Genomic DNA, 12,451 nt, shown 5'->3' on the forward strand with positions numbered 1-12,451 from the left:
CAATACCATACTGTCTTGATGATGACAGCTTTGTAGTAGAGGCTAAAGTCTGGGATTGTGATGCCTCCCATTTTGGTTTTCTTCTTCAATATGATTTTGGCTATTCGGGGTCTTTTGTGGTTCCATACGAAATTGAGAATAGTTTGTTCTAGCTTTGAGAAGAATGGTGCAATTTTGATGGGGATTGCATTGAATGTGTAGATTGCTTTGGGTAGTAATGACATTTTCACAATGTTTATTCTTCTGATCCATGAACAGGGAATATTTTTCCATTTCTTGGTGTCTTCTTCAATCTCTTTAATAAGTATTCTGTAGTTTTCATCATATAGGTCTTTTACATCCTTGGTTAGGTTTACTCCTAGGTATTTGATGGTTTTTCGTGTAATTGTGAATGGGATCAGTTTCTTAATTTCTCTTTCGGCTGCTTCATTATTGGTGGATAGAAATGCAACTGATTTCTGTACATTGATTTTGTACCCTGCGACTTTACCGAATTCATTGATCAGTTCTAGAAGGCTTCTTTTGGAGTCAATTGGGTTTTCCATGTAGAGTATCACGTCATCTGCAAAAAATGAAGTTTTACTTCTTCTTTGCCAATTCTGATGCCTTTTATTTCCTTTTGTTGTCTGATTGCTGCTGATGCTAGGACTTCCAGCACTATGTTAAACAATAGTGGTGAGAGTGGACACCCCTGTCGTGTTCCTGATCTCAAGGAGAAAGCTTTCATTTTTTTCCCCATTGAGGATGATATTAGCTGTGGGCTTTTCATAAACTGCTTTTATAATGTTTAGGTAAGTTCCTTCTATTCCAACTTTCTCAAGGGTTTTTATTAAGAAAGGGTGCTGTATTTTGTTAAATGCTTTTTCTGCATCTATTGGCAGGATCATATGTTTTTTATCCTTTCTTTTGTTAATGTGATGGATCACATTGTTGGATTTGCAAATATTGAACCACCTTGTAATCCAGGAATGAATTCCACTTGATCATGATGGATAATTCTTTTTATATGCTGTTGAATTCGATTTGCTAGTATCTTGTTGAGTATTTTTGCATCTGTATTCATTAAGGACATTGGTCTGTAGTTCTGTTTTTTTGCTGGGTCTCTGTCTGGTTTGGGTACAAGGTGATGCTGGCTTCGTAGAAGGAGTTTGGAAGGTTTTTTTTTCCTATTTCTATTTTTTGGAATAGTTTGAGAAGAATGGGTATTAGCTCTGCTTTAAATGTCTGGTAGAATTCCCCTGGGAAGCCATCTGGCCCTGGGCTCTTATTCTTTGGGAGATTTTTGATAATGGATTTGATTTCTTCACTGGTTATCAGTCTATTTATGCTTTCTATCTCTTCCCATTTGAATTTTGGCAGTGCATGTGCATTTAGGAATTTGCCCATTTCTCCTAGGTTGTCCAGTTTGTTGGCATATAATTTTTCATGGTAATCTCTGATGATTGCTTGTATTTCTAAGGGATTGGTTGTAATAGATTCTTTTTCATTCATGATTTTGTCTATCTGGGTGCTCTCTCTTTTCTTTCTGAGGAGCCTGGCTAGAGGTTTATCAATTTTGTTTATTTTTTCAAAGAACCAACTCTTGGTTTCATTGATCTGCTCTACTGTTCTTTTGGATTCTATATTGTTTATTTCTGCCCTGATCTTTATTATTTCTTTTCTTCTGCTGGGTTTGGGGTGCTCTTGCTGCTTCCCTTCTAGTTCCAGTAGGTGCTCTGTTAGATTTTGAATTTGCACTTTTACTAGTTTGTTGAAATTGGCCTGGATTGCAATATACTATCCTCCTAGGACTGCCTTTTTCTGCATCCCAGAGATTTTGGATTGTTGTATTTTCATTTTCATTGGTTTCCATATATTTTTAAATTTCTTCTCTAATTGCCTGATTAACACAATCATTCTTTAGTAAGGTGATTTTTAACCTCCACATTTTTGGAGGTTTTCCAGACTTTTTCCTGTGGTTCATTTCAAGTTTCATAGCATTGTGATCTGAAAGTGTGCATGGTATGATCTCTATTTGTTTATACTTATGGAGGGCTGCTTTATGCTCCAGTATGTGATCTATCTTGGAGAATGTGCCATGTGCACTTGAAAAGAAGGTGAATTTCCTAACTTCAGGATGCAGAGTTCTAAATATATCTATCAATTTCATTTGTTCCAGTGTGTCGTTCAGGTCCATTGCTTCTTTCGTGATTTTCTGTCTGGTTGATCCATCCATTGCTGTCAGTGAAGTATTAAAGTTCCCTGCAATGAGCACATTCTTATCAATAAGATTGTTTCTTTCTGTGATTAATTGTTTTATGTATTTGGGCACTCCCAAATTTGGTGCATAGATATTTATAATTGTTATCTCTTCCTGATAGAGACCCTGTAATTATTATATAATGTCCTTCTTCATCTCTTGTTACTGCCTTTAAAGTCCAGTTTGTCTGATATAAGTATGGCTACTCTGGCTTTCTTTTGGCTTCCAGTCGTGTAGATAGATATTTCTCCATCCCTTTACTTTCTACCTGAAGGTATCTTCAGGTCGAAAATGAGTCTCTTGTAGACAAAAAATAGATGGATTTTGTTTTTTGATCCATTCTTCTACCCTGTGTCGTTTGGTTGGAGCATTCAGTCCATTTACATTCAATGTTATTATAGAGAAATGTGGGTTTAGAGTCATTGTGTTCTCCTTAGAATTCATGTTTATAGTGATGTTTCTGGCACCTTGTATTCTTTGCAACATTTCCCTCATAGAGTCCTTCTTAGGATTTCTTGTAAGGCTGGTTTGGTGGTCATGAATTCTCTCAATTTTTGTTTATTTGGGAACACTTTTATCTCTCCTTCTATTTTGAATGACAGGCTTGCTGGATAAAGGATTCTTGCCTGCATGTTTTTTCTGTTCATCACATTGAAGATTTCCTGCCATTCCTTCCTGGCCTGCCAAGTTTCATTCGATAGGTCTGTAACCACTCTGATAGGTTTCCCTTTGTACGTGAGGGCCCTTTTCTCCCTAGCTGCTTTCAGAATTCTCTCTTTATCTTTATATTTTGCCAGTTTTGCTATGATATGCCATGTAGAAGGTCAATTCAAATTACGTCTTAAAGGGGTTCTTTGTGCCTCTTGAATTTGAATGTCTATTTCTTTTCCCAGATTTGGGAAATTCTCAGTTATAATTTGGTCCAGTATCCCTTTGGGACCTTTCTCTCTGTCTTCCTCTTCAGGAATTCCTATGATACGAATGTTGTTCCATTTGATTGTATCACTCAGGGCTCGAATTCTCTTTTCCTATCCTGGATCAATTTCTCTCTCTTTTTTCAGCTTCCTCTTTTGCTATAACTATATCTTCTAATTCACCTATTCTTCTCTCTGCCTCTTCAATCCTTGAGGTGGCTGCCTCCATTTTATTATTCACCTCATTTATAGCCTTTTTAAACTCATCACACCTATTTTCAAAGTTCCTAGTCATTGTCTCAGTTGCTTCTTTGATGTTTTTTTCAACCCCAGCGATTAATTTTATGACAAGTTTTTTAAATTCTTGATCCGGTATGTTGTCTAGATCTGCCTTGAGCAGTTCTGTGACTATGACTTCTTCCTGGAGGTTCTTCAGGGGAGAGTTCCTTTGTTTTGTCATTTTTGCTAGCTTTCTGTCTCTTGTCAGCCTAAAAAAACTCATTGTGCACTGTGCACCTGTTAATATTGCTCTGTTAAAGGAGGCTTATTGACTGTCCAGGGCCTGTTGTTTCAGGAAATGTTCTTTTAATGGTGTCTCTCAGTTTCTCTTGTTGTGCCTTTGAATATGTTATTTCCCTACTTAGCGATATTTGGGACTCGCTGTCATGCATGCTTTGGCTTGTTTCTTGGTGTAGCCCTCAGAAGGAAAATGAACAGACAAACACAGAGGGAACAGAAGCACACAAATGCACAGACAAATCAAACAAAAAAACACATTAAAAGGGGGAAAAGAAAGAAAGAAAATGGAGAGGAAAGGGATGAAAAGAAGAGAAGAAAAAAAAAATAAAGGGGGTCAGAGACAACAAAGGACAATGGACAGTTTAGAAGTGCATGACAGTTGAGGGGAGAGATAAGGATGAGATACAGGAGAATATATCTGGATTGTAAGAAAGAAAAAAAAAGAGGGAGAAAGGAGAAAGAAAAATAAGGAGTAAAATTTTTTTAAAAATTTTAAGTAAAAAAGGTAATAATAATAAAAAATGAGTACAAAAAACAAAAAAGAAAAAAGTATAAAGAAGAAGAAAAGAAAAAAAAAGCAGCAGCCCCTCCTTGTGGATAGATGTGGTTTGGTGCAGTAGGTCTCGGGGGCTGGTTTCAGAGGCTCTGCCTTGGTGGCTGCAGAGAGTAGAATGGTGGCATGCCAAGCTCCCCTGGAACTAAGCACTGTAGGCCACTCTAATGAGTCTGATCTCCTTGTGCTGCAGCTGAGCCAAGTTGTATTTTCCAGGCCCGCCTTGGTTCAAAGTCCTGGTCCATGCACTTTTATGCTACCACAGATGAGATGTGCTTGCTTTGGTGGCTGGCTTCTTAGGGGGAGGGATCAGTTTCTCTTGGCTCAGGCTGGGATTTGTGCTGCCCCTGCCTGAGACGAGGTGTGCTGCCTGAGGCAAGGTGCGCAGCAGGAGGTGTAGTGCGCGCCCTCACAGACTCCACTGCAGACTCCCAGCCCCCAGCTGGGATAGCGATCTCGTAGGGGGAAGGAGCAGTTTCTCTTGGCGTGGGCTGCGATTAGCACTGCTGTTGCCTGAGTTGCCGGGGGCTGACAGAAATGAGCTGCGAGCTCCTGCAGCCGAAGTGCGAGCCTCAGCCTCCACCGACACCAACTCTCTGCCGGGATCGCATAGGGGTGGGGGCTATTTTTTCCCTGTTGGCACCCGGGTTTGGGGGTTCGCTTGGCCAATGCTGGGGGCAAGATGCGCCATGGAAATGAGGTGTGTGTTCCCACTCCCAATACCGAGGTCAAAGTGAGCACCCCTGGTGCTGCCGCTGCGGCCGCCGACTCCCCGCTGGGAGGCACAGGGCTGGAAGCTGTTCTTTCCCTTGTGCCACCCAGGTTTGGGATTTGGGCTACCCAGCAGTTATATATGAAGTAAGAGTTTCTCTCTCCGAGCGTGGTTAAACATTCTTTATCGCTTCCCCAGAGACAGTACTATGAACGTGTTCAGTTTCTCTTTCTCTTCCTTTGTCTCTCAGGGGCTCCTCGTGCTTGCCCCGTGTTGAGCTGGGGCTCCCATCTCCCCTGCCCTTCTCAGGCTGGCCCATTTTCCAATCTTCCCAGTTTGCACTCACTCACTCAGGTATCTTTGAGGTTGTATTCTTTCTGGAGTCTGTATTTTCTCCTTCTGCTCTTGCAGATGAAAGTAATGTCCTTCTCAGTTTGATAGATGGGGCAGACGAAGTTTACAGAGCTCCCTTCCTCTCCGCCATCTTGGTTCCTCCCTCCACCTGCTTTCTTTCTTTTGCTCTCAATCACAGCCTTCTCTGTTCTTTTTAAATTTTTATTTTTTTACATTTTATTTATTTTTGAAAGACAGAGAGAGACAAAGCGTGAATAGGCGAGGGGCAGAGAGAGAAGGAGACACAGAATCCAAAGCAGGCTCCAGGCTCTGAGCTAGTGGTCAGCACAGAGCCTGACATGGGGCTCAAACCCATGAACCGTGAGATGATGACTTGAGCCGAAGTCAGACGCTCAATTGACTGAGCCACACTGGCACCCCCAGCCTTCTCTGTTTTGATGGTGGGAAGGGATTAAAGAGACTTCGTTGGATTTTAGCTGGAAAACTAGCCCCCCAAAGAAAATGTTTATTCCACTGCAGAGTAGTGTTGCAGCTATGAAACTTGTTTTGCTTTTAGTCCACCTTCCCATCCACTACAGCAGTCTATGTTTGTAGAATCTTTTTCTCATTCCTTAAGGATGGATTCCCTATCACTAAAATATTAATCATTTGCATAGCCTTGAGCCATTAAATTATTTCTTACTAATTGCCTAATTTATTTTTTATAAGGTCCAGCCAAGAAGTCAAAGCCAGGGTTGTTTATGGGACCTGTGTCAGATTACATTATTGATAAGTAGCAGACTTTTTGTCTTTCAGCTCAAGATTGCTTTTTACCTTGCTAAAGTCATTGCAAAATATTTTAAAAGATTTCTGCTGGTTTAACACCAACACTTACAAATGGCAGGAATTTCAAGGGATTTCACTGAAGAATGGATAAAGAAAATGTGGTTTATATATACAATGGAATACGACTTGGCAATGAGAAAGAATGACATCCTGCCATTCACAACAACGTGGATGAAACTGGAGGGTATTATGCTAAAAGAACTAAGTCAATCAGAGAAAGACAAATACTGTATGTTTCATTCATATGTGGATTTTGAGAAACTTAACAGAAGACCATGGGGTAGGGGAAGTGGGGAAGGGGCATTGAGGGTGAGGGTGGATAACAGGGGGAGGAGAGAGGGGCAAGTAGGGGATGGGCATTGAGGAAGGCACTTGTTGGGATGAGCACTGGGTGTTGTATGGAAACCAATCTAATAATAAATTATATTAACTTAAAAAAACACACACGTCATCGGGACTGGGATTCCCCCAGTCTTTAGCCACAACTGGGATGACCTTCTGCAGAGAGCCTTGGGGCTGGGGTAGGGGTGGGAGCTGCAGTCAGGAGGAGCTTGCACTCCTTTTGCAGAATGGTGCAGAGGAGGGACAAAGCATCATCCTTCCAGAACCCGCAGGGTCATCTTGTTGTTCTTCTCTGCACACTTTCAATCTTTGAAAATGTTTTTGTGCAAGAAAGTGATCCGTGTATCATGACACAGTTTCAGAATGATTCCAAAGGCTGATAGTTTATCTGCATCGGCAGCCGTCATTTGCTCGTTTCCATTTTATTACAGTCAGCTCTCTATTATCTCAGAGGCTGCTCGCTGAGTGTGTGGCTTCTCCAGCTCATTTGACCTGTCTCTTTCCTCTTCTGTTTCAAGCATCGTCCCATTTCCCTGCTCGCTTGGGATTTCGCCAAAATGTCAGTTGCAGAGAGCAAAGGGAAAAATCAAAATAGCCCAGTTTGCTACTTGTTCACAATCACAGTGTATAGTTCCTTTGTTGAATGCCTTGTTTGGTTTTGTAAGTTTAAGTTTGGCGGGGTGAAGGTGTAAGGACACAGGTCTGAGCTTCAAATTTCCCCTCTGACCTTGGAGGCCTAGGTGTTGGCTTCTCAGAATCATTAGACAATAGAAGAGCACACATTGCCCGAGGAAGGAGGGACCACCCTTGTAACACCCAATCAGGAAAGGCCAGCTAACACCTTTAACATTTATAAGGGCGGGCCTAGAAGGCTAGTCACACCCTATGTGAGGGTCCTGGGCCCACTCTGTGATTGGTCAATACTCTAAATGTTGTGATTGGCTCCCTCCAAAAGTATCAATGTATGGTTAAAGTTACTGCCAGTATTGATAGGTGATAGTGATTGGGTCACTGTACCTGTGTCACAATTTCCTGTAACTCCCCCTTCCCAAGCCCATAAAGGCCCTGCCCCGCCTTTGTTCGGGGCTCTCAGCACGGATCCACTGCGCTGGGGAAGTCTGTGAGCCCGAGTTTAAGTCTGGCGAGCCAAAACTTGTAATAAAGCCCTTTGCTTTTGCATGTGTGACTCGGTCTCCCTGGCGGTCTCTGGTTTTTGGGGATGATATTAAAATCTGGACATAACAAAGGAGGCAGGGCATGGGAGATTTGAAAATACTGATTAAAATTGTTTATGCTATGTTCTGATATTGTAAATTATTTATGGTCATGTAATTAGATACAGGGAAAAATCTAATCTTTTTAAAGTAACTGAGTCACTTTTCTCTTCTCTGTTTTAAGGTGCTCATTCTTCAGGGATGCCTGTGTGGCTCAGTTGGTTAAACAACTGACTTTGGCTCAGGTCTTTACCTTGGGGTCAGTGAGTTCAAGCCCCAGGTCAGGCTCTGTGCTGACAGCCTGAAGCCTACTTTGGATCTTATCTCTCTCTCTCTCTCTGGCCCTCCCCTGTTCATGCTCTGTTCTCTCTCTCTCTCTCTTAAAAATGAATAACTTAAAAAAATTAAGATATTCATTCTGTTAAGTTAAATTAGAATATTGATCTGATTCACTGTCTAAAAATGGTATCATTTTCTATGTTAAAATTCATTAGTGGCTACTTGCTGAGAACATGGAATCAGGTGAGCCAACTGCCGCTAGCAATTTTCACATTTTATTACAAAGCTAAGAGTTAAAACAAAACTCAAGGCCCAACTGGACAGGCACACAGCTCCATCAGAAATCTGGACTCACGGTGCTGGTTTTCACCCACAGGGCAAGCAAGGAATGAAGGGTTCGATGGGGTAAAGTCCCTTAGTTGTGAAGCCCAAAGCCCAAAGGTGCTGGTACCGGTGTTTTCTGCTCTAGAAAGCCAGTGGCTCTCCCTCAAGAGCAGCCTGCTTTGAATAGTGTAAAGAGAAGCACCTTTTATTAGTCGAACAAATTAGAAAATAAAAAGGTTGTAGTATCTTGATGGTTTTACATCCTGGAATTACAAAGCAAAATTTTAACGAACTTGAAAATCTATGTGCCTCATTGAATAGCATCTGCGAACATAGTCTCCTAGGTCTATCGCTTAGAACCTTGGCTTTGGGGAGCCAGTGGGGTGGTGCTATTCAGAGAGATGGGTGTGGGCTTTTAACACAGAGATGGTTCACGCTGGGAGCTTGACTTAAATACCGGATTGTCATAACAATTGGAAACACTGCATTGGACCTGATGCCTTAATCTAATCAAGCGAACACCAAATGTGTTTCTTAAGTCGAATGTATAGTGTTGTCACCATTACACCTCATACACTTTTAGCGTTTCATAGATGAGGAACCATGGCAACCCAGTTATGCACTAGATAAAACTTAACTAAGCACATCAAATTAAATTAAAAACATTATAAAGAATAAAGAGGCTTCCGTATGAAATACATCCTTTGGTGTCACCAACCTATGTTATATTTTTTATTTAAAAAACAACCGTGAACGAGCGCTGTCTGTATTTGGATACAACAGAAACAGTGTGCTAGTAAACAAGGGGTTTTTGTATTTTATTTTCTTGGCCAAGAGTTGTACACGATCCCACATAACAGAATTGTTCCCAGTGGGATTGCACAATAAAATGTATCTGTAGGGGCGTCTGGGTGGCTGAGTCGGTTAAGGATCCTACTTCAGCTCAGCTCATGATCTCATGATCTGTGAGTTTGAGCCCCGCATCGGACTCTGTGCTGACAGCTCAGAGCTTGGAGCCTGCTTCTAATTCTGTATCTCTCTTTCTGTGCCCCTCTCCTGATCATGCTCTGTCTCTCTCACTCTCAAAAATGAATAAATGTTTAAAAATTTTTTAAACATTTTGTAAAACAATAGTATGAGAGTTAATGTAAACACAAATCTATTTAATATGAGAAATATAAATTGGTAGATTTTTTTTTAGCCTACCAAGCAGATGAAAAACCTTAAAAAATATCCCTAGCTTTTGATCCCATGTTCCATTTCGAAAAACATTTTAGAAAATTTAAGATGGATCAAAGGCCTGGATGACTTGGAAAACATTACTTATAAAAGCTAAGAGCACCATTAATATAATCTAAATATCAAAAAGGAAAAAGTCTGTTCTGATTAAAGGAATTACACAATGGAATATTAAGCAATAACTTTGATGGACTGTTCTTGAAGACTGCTGGTGATGTAGGAATTTACTCCTAAAATAGAGTTGAATGAATAGAGAAGAAAGAATTATGTGGAAAAGTATAATTATAATCATTTCTGATCTATATATGGGTGCATATATACATGGCTAAAAAAGGTACTGAAATAAAATACACCAATATATTGAAACGTAGTTATGGATTATTTTTGTTTTCCTTTTTGTACTGCTCCTGAGTTTTAAAAAGTGCTTAAACTTGAATATGTTTGTGACCATTAACGTTATGCATGAACTTGACCGGGTTAAGGGATGCGCAGAAAGTTACTAAAATATTATTTCTGGTTGTGTCTGTGTGAATATTTCTGGAAGAGATTAGAAGTTGAATTAATGGACTGAGTAAAGAAGATCACCCTGACATAGGTGTACGAACATCACCACATTTGTTGAGACCCGAACAGAACACAAAGGCGGAAGAAAGGGGAATATGACGTGGGACATCCACCTTGCCTTTGCCCTCAGACATCTGCGTTCCTGGTTCCTGGTGCTTTGGGCGTGATCAGGGCTCTTATCATCAGTCCCCTGCCCTTACACACACGCGCGCGTGCACACATGCACAACACAATTCTCAGAGCTTCAGTTTAGGACTGAAATATACTGCCACCTTTCTTGGTTCTCTGGCTTACAGATGACAGATTGTGGGACTTCTCAGACCCCATAATCAGGTGAATCAATTTCTATAATTAATCCCTAGACAGACAGAAATAATGTGTGTATATATATATAGAGAGAGAGGGTCTATGTAGAGAGACTACATATATGTGTGTGAATATATAAATTAAAATATATATATAGTCACACACATGGAGTGAGAGAGAGTCTATATGCAGAGACCATATATATGTAAACCAGAGTCTATATAATATGTAGTATTATATCTAGCCTATTGGTTTTGTTTTTCTAGAGAACTCTAATACAATATAATTTTTATAGTAATACCGTATCATATATAAGTAAAAATATGTGTCTTAGTCAATCTGGCTTAAAACACAAATTTTAGTGTCAGAATTCCTTGAGTTTGTGTACTACTACTTATAACTGGGAGAAATGACTTAATATCTTTAAAACTCAATAGAGAGATTGAGTTAGTAAACAAAAAACTTCCCACAAAGAAAAGTCGAGGACCAGATGGTGAATTGTACCAGGTATGTAAAGAAAAATTAATGCCAATGCTTCACAAAATTTTCCAAAACATAAAAGTGAAGAGAATACTGCATAATTCATCCTATGAGGCTACTATTACCTTGACATCAAAAATAAATAAACATTAAAGTTTTATTTTAAAAATTCAGTATACTGCTCAATACCTCTCTCCTCTAGGAAGAAAGAACATACATATATTAAAAAGGCAAGGAGGCATGATTATATGGACACTCTGACCACAGCGAGATCACGGCTTCTGGGACAAGGGCAAGTTTAGCCAAGGCCGTAGCAGGAGAGGAAACTGGGCGGGAAGGGATAGGTCAGCTTCCGGTGGGTCTGGAGACAAAGGCATGGACCGCAGGGAGAGTTCGGAGCATACATGAACGGAACCGTTATTAAGCTGCGTGTGATCAGCAAGATTGTTGACGTGGGAATGACGTGTTAATGCCACCTCAGTGCCACGTGGCAGACATGATGCCTGCTCCCTGATTCGCCTTTCAAGGAAGGACTTGCTGTCGCTTCTGCACCGTTGTCCCGGAGTGGCCTGTTTGACCCAGGCGGGCACGGAGCAGTCCAGCCATTGGGCCCAACGCAGAGAGTTGGCCGGCCACACGCTTCGCAAAGCCCCCCAGGGGGTTCGCTGAGCCCTGCCTCTGCTCTCAGTCTCCTCCCCCTGCCCCGTCTTGCTTCCTTTTTCTCCCAGCAAACATTTTGAGGCCTCATTCAGTCTCACCACTTTCAGCTAGAGGCCCTGACCTGTGGCGGGCAATAAGCGCCGCTATCTTGTGTGACTCGTCTGTGCCAAAGGCCAACCCTCCTAAAAAGGCAATTAAGAAAACCTCTGTTGCACATTTGAACCATGAAGTAAATAATGGGGTCTCCTCATTTTAATAGCTGCTCTATGCTCTTATAATGGAAAGAGAAGACTTGTACCACTACTTGTTGTGAGGTATTTTTATATTTTTTCAGGCCAAATGTTTGGATTGCTTTTCACTGGAAAAAAAAATAAATTATTGAGCAGGCATTCTGAATTTTCAGAGGGCTATTTTAACTAGAATAATATGTCATCACCGTTCATCTATCAGATCATTTTCCTTTTTAAAAAAATTGTTTTAACTTTTATTTATTTTTGAGAGACAGCGCATGAATGGAGGAGGAACAGAGAGAGAGGGAGACACAGAATCCGAAGCAGGCCCCAGGCTCTGAGCTGTCAGCCCAGAGCCCAGCGCAGGGCTGGAACCCGCAGACTTTGAGATCATGACCTGAGCCGAAACCGGACGCTTAACCGACCGAGCCACCCAGGTGCCCCTATCAAAGCATTTTCCTTAAAGCTTCCGAAGGAAAGGGTGGGAGAGAGGGAACCTTGAAACCTTACCACCGAGACATGTTCTTACATTATTCATAGACTATGTTTAAAATACAATTGGGGCGAAGCCGCTGCTTCTGGAAAATAGCGACTCTCTGCAATCAGACGTTCTAATGCGGGCGACAAGCAGATTGGGTCCTGTTCACGGCGTCTGTCGCCTCTCCCTGGCTGTCCCAAGATTGCTGGGCTGCAGTAA

This window comes from Suricata suricatta, chromosome 15, assembly GCF_006229205.1.
Source record: "Suricata suricatta isolate VVHF042 chromosome 15, meerkat_22Aug2017_6uvM2_HiC, whole genome shotgun sequence".
Taxonomy (NCBI): Eukaryota; Metazoa; Chordata; class Mammalia; order Carnivora; family Herpestidae; genus Suricata; species Suricata suricatta.